This window comes from Arachis stenosperma, chromosome 5 (assembly GCF_014773155.1).
Source record: "Arachis stenosperma cultivar V10309 chromosome 5, arast.V10309.gnm1.PFL2, whole genome shotgun sequence".
NCBI classification, from domain to species: Eukaryota; Viridiplantae; Streptophyta; class Magnoliopsida; order Fabales; family Fabaceae; genus Arachis; species Arachis stenosperma.
In genome coordinates, this window is record NC_080381.1 from 140,589,612 (window position 1) to 140,605,081 (window position 15,470).

At 32.2% G+C, this 15,470-nt stretch overlaps 2 long non-coding RNA genes across 6 annotated transcripts; both read left to right on the forward strand.

Annotated features, from left to right (window-relative positions):
* Positions 1-901: 901 nt before the first annotated feature.
* Positions 902-1,412, forward strand: LOC130983133 (uncharacterized). Its single transcript, XR_009087259.1, has 2 exons — positions 902-1,057; positions 1,156-1,412. It is a non-coding gene; the product is annotated as an uncharacterized LOC130983133 (long non-coding RNA).
* Positions 1,413-5,141: 3,729 nt separating this feature from the next.
* Positions 5,142-10,905, forward strand: LOC130983276 (uncharacterized). Of its 5 annotated transcripts, XR_009087302.1 has the most exons (8): positions 5,142-5,589; positions 5,697-5,829; positions 6,154-6,256; positions 6,476-6,612; positions 7,568-9,724; positions 10,161-10,223; positions 10,328-10,447; positions 10,569-10,905. It is a non-coding gene; the product is annotated as an uncharacterized LOC130983276 (long non-coding RNA). The 5 variants fall into 5 exon arrangements; XR_009087303.1 differs by lacking the exon at positions 6,154-6,256; XR_009087301.1 differs by lacking the exon at positions 5,697-5,829 and having other exon boundaries at positions 6,154-6,264.
* Positions 10,906-15,470: the final 4,565 nt, after the last annotated feature.

Sequence of the window (15,470 nt, forward strand, 5' to 3'; positions counted from 1 at the left end):
ATAAGACCAAAAAGATGATGGTAAATTAGATTGAAATATAAGAGCACGAGCTATATTTAAAATATGTTGAGATTTGCGTTCTACCTTTCCATTTTGTTGAGGAGTTTCAACACAACTACATTGATGAATAATACCCTTTGAAGCATAAAAATTAGGTAAAATAAATTCTGGTCCATTATCGGAACGAATGGTTTTGACTTTGGAGTTGAATTGTGTTTCAATTAAAGTAATAAAATTTTTATTTGATTTTGCACTTCTCCTTTTGATTTTAATAAAGTAACCCATGTAAAGCGGCTAAAATCATCAACAATAGTAAAAAAATATTTATGATTATGAATAGAATTTTGTCGAAACGGACCCCAAATATCAAAATGTAATAAATCAAAACTTGCATTGGCTTTGTTAAAACTTTGAGAAAATGAAAGTTTCTTTTGCTTAGAAAGATGACAAATGTCACAAGCCTCATCATGATGCATAGAGATAAAAGGAAATTGTTTATGTAAATAATTAAGTCTTTGTTCAGAAAGGTGTCATAAACGAAAATGCCATATATTGGAAGGTGTAATGGGTGGAGATTGAATAGAATTTATAGAGGGTGTAGTGGATGAATTTTTACTGAAATTGGATTCAAAGACATATAATCCCTCTCTCATTATGGCCAAATCAATTGTCCCCAAATTGTTGCTCTGTAAAGTGCAAGAAAAAGATGAAAAAGTGAGTTCACATATGAGTGCTGAAGTAATTTTTGAAACAGAGATAATATTAAAGTTGAAATGAGGTAAATAAAGAACATCATGAAGAACCAAGAATGGTGAAAGTTGAACGATGCCTTTATAAGAAACAGTAACTTGAGAACCATTTGGTAAATGAACAATAATAGAAAAAATTTGTGTGTAAGAGGAGGAGCAGCAAAGGTTCTTATCTGTGCGTGTACTCGTCAATCGAGTCTTCGATATGGTGCCTGATAACTTAGAGGACCGCAGTCTTGAAGTGCCCTGCACCTCTTTTATTTTCTCGCTCAGCAAGGGAATGCCTGGCAAACATCCATACTCCCAGGGTATAATGTTGCTTTTGTTAGAGATTTGGTGAATAAATTTTCTTTATTTTTTAAAAGACTTGTTATTCTTAAGACCTCACAACAAAATTATGTTACAGATTGCATCTCTCCAAGGAAAGTCCCCAAGCTAGCTGGTGGGACCAATCCAAGCAACCCAACAACATCATTTGAACAAGAATGACTAACTTCACCTTGTTCATGTATGCTTTATTTTATCAGATCTCTCAGTTAGACATTTCTATGTTTGGAGCTTTACTGGTAATTGAACTACTGTAAATAGATATTAGGAAGAATGCAAATGCCTAAATGGTAATGGATAATTTTAATAATGGATTCCTTTCCCCTTTGTCCATAATTGGGATTCTCTCTACTCTCTCTTCTCTCTACTTGCTTTTAATTAGAAAAATTCTTATTCTATCCTATCTCTCAAATCTTCCTCCCAACATAATCCTAATTGCGTATCATAGTGGTTTTCATATTTTCATATGTTAGGATATACACAAGATCATTGTAGTTAACCTCAATTTTCTACAAAAGCTAAAAATATCAAAGCTTTCTATATTTCCTTTTTTTTATTGGGTGATTAGTTCTTTTCTTTATTAAGTATAAATCCTAATTTAAAAGAATTGTTGAATCACATATTTTTGTCATTATTGCCAAAGGAGTCAACATGTTTTTTTAGAAGATTTTAAGATTGTGGAGTAAACAACCACAACTAAACCGCTAACATAAACCACTAACATAAACCACTAATATAAACCGTTACTCTAAACCACTTATATAAACCATATACATAAACCACTAAGATAAACCACTAACATAAACCACCAACTAAACCACCATCTAACCCACATGCAAAACCACTAAGTCACATGTACCGGTAGAACAAAGTTATTTCCGTACTAACCTCCTCGTTGATGACCCCAGCTATATGGGCGACTCCGTCCAAGCGATATAACCGTGCCGGATCGTTCCCTATCAGCAGAGTATTCCGTTCAGGTCTTTGTCGGAGAGAATCTGGGTCGTTTTCTCTGAGATTTGGTGGGGTATGGGAAGGTGAGAATGGTTCGAATGAGGCTGATTCGAACTCCTTATATAGCCCAATCACTAATAATTCGAACCAGGGTGGTTCGAATTACTTGAAGACCTAAATTACCTATAATTCGAACTTGCTTGGTTCGAATTACATGCAATGCTAGTTCGAACCAATCTGGTTCGATTTACTTTCAATTTTTTCTTGGTAATTCGAACTGCCCTGGTTCGATTTATATGAAAATGCAGTTCGAACTAGCCTGGTTCGAATTACATTTAAATACGATTTGGCTCATTGCTGTATCGATTTTCATTTTGGCTGATATAGGTAAATTTGAAGTGATGTTGGCTTATTATGGTGTTTTGCATAGAATAAAATATTTTTTGTAGTATAATTTAAATAAATTTATTAAAAAAATTTAAAAAATATTCATGAGCTATTAAAAATAGACAAAAGAGTATTGTATGGGATTTGAATTGATAGCTCATCAATATTTTTAAAAAGTCTCGTAATTAAATATTTTGTTAGCTTTTTTTAATGTATGAAATAAAATATATATATTTTTAAAATTTTAAATTATTAATTTTTTAATAAATTTTTTTAATAAATTATTAATTTTTTAACAGCATAATTCGAATTATACCATGAATAATTCGAATAAGTCAAATTGGAATTATTTAAAAATGCGTGCGTGGGTGTAATTCGAATAAGGTTTATTCGAATTAGTGTGTATGCGTGAATGTATAATTCGATTCAAGGTGATTTGAATTATATGTAAATATAATTCGAATTTAACTTGTTCGAACTACATATAAACTTACATTGGTTGATTCATGAACTAGATTTTAGTTTGGCGAATTTGTGTAAAATTTTTGTCACCATGACTTGATTAAATGATTTGCCCTAATATTGTGATGATGGAATAGCCTTCCATCTTAAAATGTGTACTAACAAACTTTCACATAAGGATACTTATTACCAGCTTAACTAACACCTCAACTAACTACACTATCTATATGCCTATATACAAAAAAGTTTTATTATGTATTTCAAGATATCTCAGCATTACGGTTCAAAAAGATTTAAAAATTTATGACTCAATTATATTCATTATTTTTCAAAATTTCCATTTAATAGTATATAATTAAATAATTTTATAAAATTGTTTCACGAGGGAACAAATCTCTTTAAAATTATTGTAATTTAGTATTTTTTGGTAACACAGATACTTATTCTATGATTTTTAAAAGGAATAAAGGATAAAATGTGTTTCTAATTTATAGAAAGCTATATATACTTGACACCTTTTAAACCAAAGAACAAAACAAACTTACTCAATTTGAAAAAAGAAACTCCACTACAATGACAAAAAAAAAAAAATTCTACTACTATCAGCTAGCAAATTTAAATAAATCTCAGAAGGAGGATGTTCAAAGCAAATAGTATCTTGATTGGATTCAAGAAAGTTTGCCAACTTATCAGCCACATGATGTACTTCTTTATATAATATAATGAACTATAAGTAATGCGTTAAATGTAATATAATCAATCTTAGTTGATAAGTACATTTGCATAGTAAATAACCACCTAAAATGCTCGTTACACAATGTTTTTCAATTATTATATATCTTTGCAATTATTCTTTACTCTTTAAAGAATTCTTATATTGATAGTAGAATCTGTTTTTACTATAGAAAATACGTGTTCAGTTACTACCTTCGAATCCAATTTTCTATAGTTGAAGCCTAATGTTATTTGCATGTAAGGATGGAGATTACCGTATCTCCTAACCTTCTATTTCTTTTGTTTTTGACGATATGCAATGTATATGTTCCATTTCTCTGAGTGAGTACAGTGTACATCATACTTCAACTGATCGCTTTCTATTATGGTCAAATGAAACATTGTTAAAAGTCATGTTTACATATAAAAATAATATAAACAAAATATCAAGCAAAAAATAAGAAAATAAAAGAATAAATACCTTTTATAAATTAAAGTGCCGTTCACTTCTATCGAATATGTGTAATAGATTTTTTTCACTCTCTTCATATTTTTGTAATTTTTTTGAGTTACCATCCCTTTCACTTCAAAGACTGGTTCAATCAGGTTAATAAAAAATTGGTCATCAATTCGGTTTGGTTAATCTCAAAGATCACTTGGCAAAAAATCGGTTCAAAAACCAATTGAACTGACAGTTAACCGTTGAACTGACAAAACTGGCCGGTTTTTGGATTGGTGAACTCCCCAAAATGGCACCCGTTCTTTTTTTTTATTAACAACGGGGCTAAACGCCCAAAAAAGAGAAAACTAACCAGAAATTATTTTAGAGTGAACCGTTCCTACAGCATCAGTAAAAAAAATACAAGAAATACAATGTGGCAATGAAAAAAAGAAATGACAACCATAGCTTAAACTATGACCAAAAGATGCCAATTTATCGGTACAAGAGTTTGCTTCCCTGAATTCATGGTGAAGAGTCAGCTGCTGAGTCTGTTGCACCTGATCTTTATTGCTGATACAAGAGTTCCTACCGAATGTAGGTTACCCAAATCCTGAGAACATAGCTGCACTGCTATCGCTGAATCAACCTCAATTTCAACATAGGAATGTCCCAAGTTAATGATTAGTTCAAGGCCGAAGAGTATGCCCTAAAGCTCAGCTGCAGTCACAGTGCATGCACCCAAATTCGCACTATAGCAAGCTAAAAACTGACCATTGCTATCTCTAAGGATACCATCACAAGCTGCTCTGCCATCTTTATTAACTGAGCCATCCGAATTCAGCTTGATAAAAGGAGGAGGAGGTAAACGGCGCCCGTTCTAGACCTTTATAAATTAAAAAATATAAAAAGTATAAGAGCTAGCAATTTTATTAAATTTTGACCAACATATAACCAGCAGAAAAATGTGAGTCATTAGATGAAATCTCACACCAATCTTACACCATTAAATCATTATTAATGATTATTTGATAACTACCAATCACAAAAAATTGCTGGACATTAGCATTGCTCTTAAAAAATAAAACCCTAAATGAAATGCAATGCCTTGCCTACCCAATGTAGCCCAGTCCTCCCTCTCACTTTTCTCCTCTCTTCTCTAAAAAGTGAAAGTTTGAACCCTAGCCCCCAGCCCGCAGCCACGCAGCCCTCGTGGCCCCCACAGCCCCGCAGCCCCCCACAGCCACCGTAGGAAGCTCCGTCACCGTCCTACGAAGTTGTGTCGCCGTCGTAGGAAGCTCCCTCGCAGTCGTTTGGAAGCTCTTTGGCCGTCGTCTCCTCTCTTTTCCCTCACTCGATTCTCATGCTTTGACTTCAACTTGTGCCTTCTTCGTGTATTTTGTTCCGTCATTTGGGCGCTGATTCCCTTTTGTTGGTTTTCTTGGCTTGTCAAAGTTCTAACCTTTCTCTGATTTGGATGGATCTGGTGCCAGTTTCTTAGAATTCGGTCTTCTGGGGTGTCGAGTATACTTGAACGTCACTGATTCTACCTCAAAGGTTTCTTCTTTTTTTCATTCTTCAATTGACGGAATAGCTTCTGGGTTTTTGTTTTTTGTTTGTTTGTTTGATTTATGCTCTTTTGGTTGCGCTGGAAATACGAAAAGGGGGTTTCTCTTATCTTTGAAGGAAAATTGATTGGGAGTGTTCTAGTGTTCTCAGTTGAGGGTTGACTATTGTCAACTTACCTTCAAGAAGAGTGATTTGAGTTGAAGTTAATTAATTAACTTCTATTCAAAGGTAGGTACAACAGCTTTGATAATCCCTTGGAATCATGTGACACAAAAATAAAAGTTTCATTAAGAGAATAGTATACTTTTAATAAACTTTACAATTTTGTGATCATATTTTTGTTGACTTGCTGTTTTCTATGGTGCATGCCGAACAAAAAGCTCAAAGTATTGCTTTAGAATTACTTTTTGTTGATTAAAACGTGCAATTAGTTAAAAAATATCGTATTAAATTCATTGTAGATCCTATACTAACTCTTTCTAATATGAAATTGTTTGCTGCCATGTGCTTACTATGTATAGTTTGGCTGATATAATTAGATGTTCTTTGCAGGCCTAATTAATTTGGATTCATTAGCACATTATAGTTCTCTTACTAGTTATTTTCTGCAACCATTAAAATGTGCATTGGCGGCCCCTATGCCAATGGCAAGTTGGTGAGCATGTAACTACCTTTGTAAAATAGTTGTGTCATATGACATTATGTCAGCCTCAACTTCTATTGCATTATTGTTATATTGATGTCAAATTTTTCTCAAGCTGAATTTGTGCCTTTCAATTCTGTTTCTGAATCTAAAAAGGAAGCCCATAATGTTTAATAAGTGCTCTTTCTCCATTTAATAAATTGCTCATATTATTGTGTATTAATCATGCAGGTCCTGGTAATTTTCCTGTTTGTGAGGCCCAAGCCAAAACTTTCTGTAGTGTCTCTACATTTCCATTAGTGTATGAACTTAATCAGATTTGGATTAACTACAGTGGACGCAACCAATTGAGCAAAGAGAAAAAAAAGGTTGAGAGGATTTCATACAGCTAACACGTTTTTTTTTATTGGTTTATTGAATGTCTGAGTTGTGAGTTGCTGAATGATTCTATCAAATTTGTTTGTTGAGTTAATTTTGTTCATAATGTTTTTTTGTTGTATGTTAAAGATGGAACAATCACAAAAAGCCACAAGACAATGCTGTCAATGCTAAGTTAATTTTGTTCATAATTTTTGTTGTTGTATGAATTTTGTTGTTTGAAATTGTTTTTGAATTTCTAATATTAAATTATGGATAATTTATTATGTAAAATCGTAAAATTTTGAATTTTATTAAGTTAGAAATTATTGAATTTATATATTTAAAATTATATAAAAGTTTTTTAATAATTTTATTTAATATTTAATTAAACCAGTTGAACCTCGGTCGAACTAGTGAACCATTGAACTAGTGACTTTATTGGTTTATTGACCGGTCTGGTTCTCGCAATCTTGCCTGTATCGTCGCTGTAGGTTCATTCCTATGTGGTCGCCGTGGGATCTTCAGTTGCTCTTAAATTAATTTTGGGTTCATCTTTGTTTCCAATTAATTTTTAAGATTCTGAGCTGAATTTGTGTTTTGAGTTTGGAATTGGATTATTTATTTAATTTGATGAATGCTGATGTGATTCTGAATTCAATTTAATTTGGATTCTGAGTTTGAAATTGGATTCAATTTAATTTTTTTGCTGATGTGTTTTTAGTTTATTTTGGATTAAGAGGTTAGAATTAGTTGCTAATTAATTGATTAGAATTCAAACTAAAAAATAATTATATGCTTTGACTCTTTTATATTCAATAGGTTTAAAAATTTATAATTGAATTAAATTTTGTTTTGTCTCACGATTGTATGATTCTAGGTTTAATGTTCTTATTTTGATTAATTGATTATTAAAAGTTATTGTTGAATATTTTTGTATGATTGAGTCTTCTTATTTTGTTTTAGTGTAACCATGATTGATGGAGAAATTTCACCTTTAGTCTTGGAGGAACAAACCGAAGTGATCAAGTGGCTTGGGCAGATTAAGAAGGTCACAATACTAATTATTAAGGTCATAGTACAAATTTTTGACGATGTCATGAGATTTTCAACTTTCAAAACAAAGGTAAAGTTTACAATGCATCAAAGTCTACCATTCTTTATCACAAAAAATTTATTGTTTTTTATCTACATATAAACAAGTAAGATTGGAAATGACTTGCAAATTAAAATGTTTTGAATGTAAACAAATTTGACAGAAACATAACGCTTGAATTTAACTAAAAAATTGATAACAAATTCAGGAATGTAACTAGACTGAGCTTAAATGTGCTGGAAAAATAAGTTGTATTAAAGTAAAGTGTAGAATTTAAAAAAAATAAAATAAATAAATAGTGAAAAAGAAATGTCACCTCATACACTACAAATTCATAGAAAAGATTCTCGAACATATTGTATATAGCTTCGCAAAGGTCTTTTTTCTCCATGCACCCAAACGTTTCTAATAAACCTAGCTAAAACTATATTAGGCTTTGCATAACTTTGAAACTAAAAACACTAGTCAGAGTTTGTAGGACGCCCTCTCTCTTTGACAAGGTCCTGTGTCTAACGGATATAAATGCTTTCCTCTAATGGTTATACTCCAATTTTTTAAAATCCAGTTGGACCTTAACAAAAAAAATTACTTATTGAATTCAAAATATAGGGATGGTGTGTTATTGAATTCCTAAAATTATAAAAGAGTAAAAATATTATTACATGCACTATAAAAGAGTAAAAACGTTATAATAAAACAGATCAAACGAAAATTACAGTGTTGTAGTGCCTCAAAAAAACTGATACATAATCTAAGATCATGAACAAGAAAGTTTGGATTCAGCGAGTTGCTTGAATCTAAACTTTCTTATTCATGATCTTAAGATTGTTCATAAGTTTTTTGAGACATGCAACACACGGTAAATTTTCGTTTAATCTGTTTTTATCATAACGTTTTTCCTCGTTTATAGTGCATGTAATGAATATTTTTACTATTTAATAATTTTAGAAATTCAATAACACACCATCCGTATATTTTGACTTCAATGGATATGCGTGTTGGAAAATTGGAGTATAATCATTCAAGGAAGACACAAGATCGGTTATTAAAGAAGAAGTGTACTATATTCGAACAACCAAACTCTGATTAGTAGTTTCGAAGTTATACAAAGAATGATATGACTTGGATAGGTTTTTTAGAAATGTTTGGGTTCATGGAGTGAGGATAGATTTTTTTATTTTTTTATTATTTTTTTAAAATTGAATTTTATTTTAATTATGTGATTATCCATTATAATAGATTAGTACCACCGAGCATTGCAAAGCTATACACAATATGTCCGAGAATCTTTTTTACGAATTTGAGGAGAAAAATATTTTAGCTAAATTTTATGGATAAAATGTACTTCTTTTTTTAAATTTTGCACTTTACTTTAATACAATTTATTTTCCTAACACATTTAAGTTTAGTTTATATTTCTGAATTTGTTATCATTTTTTTTAGTTAAATTCAAAGCAGTGTTATATTTCTGTGTAAAGTCTATTTACATTCAAAGCATTTTAATTTGCAAATTGTTTTCAATCTTTAGTTTACTCGTTTATGTATAGATAAAAAACAATAAAAATTCATTCTTAGTGATAAAGACTAGTAGACTTAGATGCATGGTAAACTGTTGATCGCATAAAGGAATATGTTTTGCTCCTAGACATTAGATTTTGAACTAACCCAATAACTTCTTGCAAATTTTTTTTAATTTTAATTTGCAGAAGATCTGTTAAACAGCTGTATGTTAATTAGAATTGTATTTATAAACACAAAAAAATGGAAAAATAAGGTGCTTGGGTTGTTATCAATAATAAACCAACCACTATATATAGCGGTATCTGTACTACAGTATTAACAGTTGCAATTTTCCATTGTTGGTTCATTGATGACCACAATCACGAGGATCCACTTTGTTTCAAGATTCCCGTTCAAGCCACATTTATGTTGTGGGATGTCCCAGTACTTGCATCTTGTGAACTATGTTTCTGCTGAAATTTGGTGCAAAGACAGTGAGAAGCTTGCACTCCTCGACTTCAAGTAAGGTATTAAACAATCATATATAGATTATTGCAGTTAGGATGATCTAACTAGTTAGTAGAGACTATTTTTTTTATTATTCGAGTTGAATTCAAACATGTTCTATGAACTTTGGCTTTTGCAAGTGATTGATAGTTAATACTTGTTTACTTAAGTTGAGTTGTTTCTCTTGGAAGAACTTTTTTTTTTTCAAAACACACACACGCACAAGCCCTTTGAGAGCTTTATAATTGAATTAGGTTGTCCAAAATCGATTCTGATTAATTAGATTCTATTGAATTATTGATATTTACGGTTTTATGACTTTTATCTCAAAGTTAAATATATGATGCGTTCGTTGTGGTTAGTCTTGTTGCAATTTATAGTATTGGATGAACCAAGCCAGACTCCTATAAAATTTGTAAGTTTCACTCTCATTGAATACAATGTCTTCTATTGCAGAGAAAGATGGTTGCCTTTGGAAAGAAGTTGAAAGACAGAGAACTTCAAGAATGGCAGGGATATGTATGTCTCTGCCTATATGTTGAGGGTTGAGATTTTTCAACTTGGATATCTGTTCTGCTCTATAATGATATTTTGGGTTCGTAAGTTTGATAATCTTGTTGCAGATATTATATAAACTACAAACTCATGAAGAAACGAGTAAGGCACTCTGGTGAGCAAATTCAACTCGGAACAAAGATTGACGCCATGTGCTCAGGGATTTCTCCAGAATGCTAGATAATCAGGTTTCTGTTGTTTTCAATTTTCATTACTGCCAATGGTCAACTTAGATTCTAGTTGTGAATGTGATGATTCTAGTTGTGTGTTTACATTGGTTTCAATCACTCTTTAAATGTTACAAATCAGATTGAGAAGATTGTCCTTTTCCTTTTGGAGCCACAAGGGATTTTGGCAAGCAGGATATCGAAGCTTGGAGAGCAACATGATACTATTCTGCAGGAACCTGAAATTCACAAAATCTCTGAACTGCGAGAAGCTTATAGAGAAGTGGGAATAGATTCCTTAATTGTCATTAATTCTTCTGTGATAATTAACTTGGTTTAATTTTCTTAGATGTTTTAAACTAAATATGTTGCGCAATGGTGTGCCTTTTTTTAACAAATTTAGTTCATTAGACAGAACTAACATCTTTATTGCATTCGACTAATTTTCACTGAACTAAGAAAGTTCATTTATGTGTGTATATCAGTATATATGTTTATACATCCACTAAGCTTAAATGTCCTCATATAAAGTTATGGCATCATAGGTGTTTATGATGAGAGATCATACTTTACTCTCTAAAGTGAAATCTAAAATTTAGAGGATTGCTTGAAACAACTCTGGCGTGGAATTTAGGGGGTAGGGGCACATAATTTGGTACTCCAAAGTCATGGAGTTTTAGTATTCTCTAACTTAAAAAAAAGTTCATAGATAAAGTTTTAGTACTTCGTAATTAAAGAGAGAGAGAAGTACCCCGCAATTAAGAACAGAGAGAAAAAAGCATTAAAATTCTGTTTGGGTTAAAAATTTTTATTTTATTATTTTAATTTATTTTATATTTTAATTGATATTAAATTATTACAAAATTATGAAAAAAAAGAATTAAAAAGATAAAAATATTTTTTTAGGATTAATTTAAAAGACTAAAATATCTTTTAGCATTAAGTTTATTTAATTTGAAATAAAAATTTAAATTAATTATGAAAAATAAATCAAGTTTGTAGTTAATTTTTAAAGGACAAAAATTCCCTTTTAAATAAAATCTATTTTGTGTAAGCATATATTTATAAAACATTAGAAATTTTTTATATAAATAAAATATTAAATTAATATGAATATTAATTGATATATTTTTATAACACATGGACCCGTTCAGTCATATAATGATTATAATCCCAATAAAGGAAATGGAAGAGTCCTTCAAAGAATTCAAAGTGTGCCCAAGTTTCCCACGGTTCATAAATCATAAGCTAAGATCACATTAGCTTTAAGGGCAGATTATATATCCTCCAATTCCAAAGGATATGTAGAAATCATGATGCATCAAGGGTTTAGGGGAGGGGTTCTAAATTTATAGTTTGGATTGTTCACAAAACAAATCTAGAACTAGTTGAATTAGGGGATTCTACTGTCATGAGTGGTTTGGAAGATGCAATGGATTTTTGGGAAGTAGAATTAATCTACATCAAATTCAAACCCCTCTTTTAATAAAATGGAAAGAGTACGCAAGGATAATAAAATTGTGAAAGAATAATAATGAAAAAAAAAAGAAAAGATGAAGAAATTTTATTGATTGTTGATTGATTGAATGGTACACTATGAAGGTAAAACTAAGTATATATAGAGCATTGGCCTATGAAAAATAAAAGTAAATAAAGATAAGATAAAGATAAGATAGAGATAAAGATAAAGATAAACTATAAGATAAAATAAAGACTAAAATTATAATTGAATTTGTGTATTCTGTTGGGCTGAATTTGTGAACTGTGAGATGTCTTTATTGTTGTCATGGGCTAAGGTGGAAGAGTGATTTAATACGCCCCCGCAAGCTGGAGGATGAAAGATGTCAATAATACTAAGCTTATTCAGATTAAGATGGAAGGGTTGAGGAAACAAAGGTTTGGTGAAGATGTCAGCTAGTTGCCCAGAAGAGGGAATTGGGAGAAGTTTCATCACTCCAGCTTGAGCTTTTTGTCGAACCAAGTGGCAATCAACCTCTAAATGTTTGGTCCGTTCATGGAAAACCGGGTTAGCAGCAATATGAAGAGCACTATGATTATCACAATATAAAACTGGTGGGCGGATAGGAGAGATGCGTAAAAATTGTAACACATTTAGTATCCATTGAAGTTCACAAGTTGTGTTTGCAAGTGCACGGTATTCTGCTTCCGTGGATGAACGGGCAATGATGGTTTGTTTCTTGATCTTCCAAGAGACTAAAGAACTGTCTAAGAAGAAACAATAACCTGTTAAGGATCACCGAGTGTCAGGACATCCGGCCCAATCAGAGTCACTGAAGTCGAGAAGCTGAATTTCTGATTCCCTTGGAAAGAAAAGTCCTTTGCCGGGACTAGTTTTCAGATATCGTAACACATGCTTGGCAGCTTGAAGATGAGATTCAGTAGGAGATGCCATGAATTGACTTAATTGTTGAGTGGCATACATGATGTCCGGTCGAGTAGTGGTGAGATAGATAAGACGGCCAACTAAACGGCGATATACAAAAGGGTCGGATAGCAGGGGACTTTTGTCTTGATATAGTCTTGTGGTACTATCCATTGGAACAGAGGCAGGTTTAGCACCTAATAAACCAGAATCTTCCAAAAGATCAAGACAATATTTTCTCTGAGATAAGCAAATTTCCTTCTCTGATTGAGCAACCTCAATACCCAAAAAATATTTTAATGGGCCCAAGTCTTTAATTCGGAAGTGTTGGTGCAAAATAGACTTAATGGTAGCAAGTTCAGAAATGGAATTACCAGTGAGAACAATGTCGTCAACATAGACTAAAATGATAGAAATTTGATCACCAATGAATTTAACAAATATGCTATAATCAGATGAGGTCTGCTGATATCCATGAGATAGCAAAAGATGAGAAAGTTTGTCATACCACATACGACTAGATTGTCGTAAACCATATAGTGACTTTAGTAGCTTACAGCATTGATTCGATTGAGGAGATGTAAATCCGGGTGGCAGAGTCATATAAACATCCTCAGAAAGATCCCCATGTAAGAAGGCATTATTAACATCCAACTGATGTATGGGCCAACGCTTCATAGAGGCCAATGCCAAAACTAATCTGATGGTGGCAGGCTTGACAACAGGGGAGAAAGTTTCTAAGAAATCAACACCTTCAGTTTGAGTGAACTCTTTAGCCATAATGCGTGCTTTATATCGATCAATTGAACCATCAGGCTTGCGTTTGATGCGATAGACCCATTTACAACCAACCGGCTTAACCCCTGCAGGGCAATCAACTAGACGCCAAGTTTTGTTCAGCTCAAGAGCATCCAACTCATCTTTCATAGCACTACGTCAATTAGAGTGTTGATTGACGTCCTTAAAAGACTTTGGCTCAACGTCAGAATGTAGAGATAAAGAAACTTTTATGTGAAGATGAAAGAGAAGAAAAAGACATGACTGAAGATAAAGGATACTTGCACTTTGAGGGAGATTGATTTGTAGAGATGAGAGAGGAATTACACAAGTAATCAGAGAGATATGATGGAGGTCTGTGAGGCCGGTCCGAATGACGAGGATGGGGTTGCTCAGGTGGTAAAGAAGGTGACGGGGGATGAGAAGGTGATGGTGGACTGGTGTCTAGTGCGGAAGGAGAGATGGGTGTCTGTGTTGAAAGTGATTCGATGGTCATGGGTTCAACTTGGTTAGGTAACGATGGTGAGAAAGAAGGAGAGGTTGTTAGAGAAAATAAAGAACTAGGTGGAGTTGGGTCAATGGGTATAGGTGAGGATTCAACTGGAAGACTAACTGAATCTTGTTTTTGAGAAGGTATGTTTGGTAATGTTGGGCTGAGTGTATGAAATTGGACATTTTTTGTGACTAAGGGCAAGATCATTTCATGAAAAATCACGTTTCTATAAATCTCAATTCTTTTATCTTCTAAAACATAAACAATATATCCTTTAAAACCACTTTGAAAGCCAATAAATACAGCCTTTTTGGCTCTTGGATCAAATTTTGATCTATTTGCCATTAGGGTAGAAACAAAACATAAGCATCCAAAAACTTTAAGGTCATGATAATTTGGTGGATGATTGAATAAAATCTCAAATGGTGTTTTAAAATTAATTGCGGATGATAGAACTCTGTTAAGTAAATAAACAGCATGTCTAACAGCATAAGACCAAAAAGATGATGGTAAATTAGATTGAAATATAAGAGCACGAGCTATATTTAAAATATGTTGAGATTTGCGTTCTACCTTTCCATTTTGTTGAGGAGTTTCAACACAACTACATTGATGAATAATACCCTTTGAAGCATAAAAATTAGGTAAAATAAATTCTGGTCCATTATCGGAACGAATGGTTTTGACTTTGGAGTTGAATTGTGTTTCAATTAAAGTAATAAAATTTTTTATTTGATTTTGCACTTCTCCTTTTGATTTTAATAAAGTAACCCATGTAAAGCGGCTAAAATCATCAACAATAGTAAAAAAATATTTATGATTATGAATAGAATTTTGTCGAAACGGACCCCAAATATCAAAATGTAATAAATCAAAACTTGCATTGGCTTTGTTAAAACTTTGAGAAAATGAAAGTTTCTTTTGCTTAGAAAGATGACAAATGTCACAAGCCTCATCATGATGCATAGAGATAAAAGGAAATTGTTTATGTAAATAATTAAGTCTTTGTTCAGAAAGGTGTCATAAACGAAAATGCCATATATTGGAAGGTGTAATGGGTGGAGATTGAATAGAATTTATAGAGGGTGTAGTGGATGAATTTTTACTGAAATTGGATTCAAAGACATATAATCCCTCTCTCATTATGGCCAAATCAATTGTCCCCAAATTGTTGCTCTGTAAAGTGCAAGAAAAAGATGAAAAAGTGAGTTCACATATGAGTGCTGAAGTAATTTTTGAAACAGAGATAATATTAAAGTTGAAATGAGGTAAATAAAGAACATCATGAAGAACCAAGAATGGTGAAAGTTGAACGATGCCTTTATAAGAAACAGTAACTTGAGAACCATTTGGTAAATGAACAATAATAGAAAAAATTTGTGTGTAAGAGG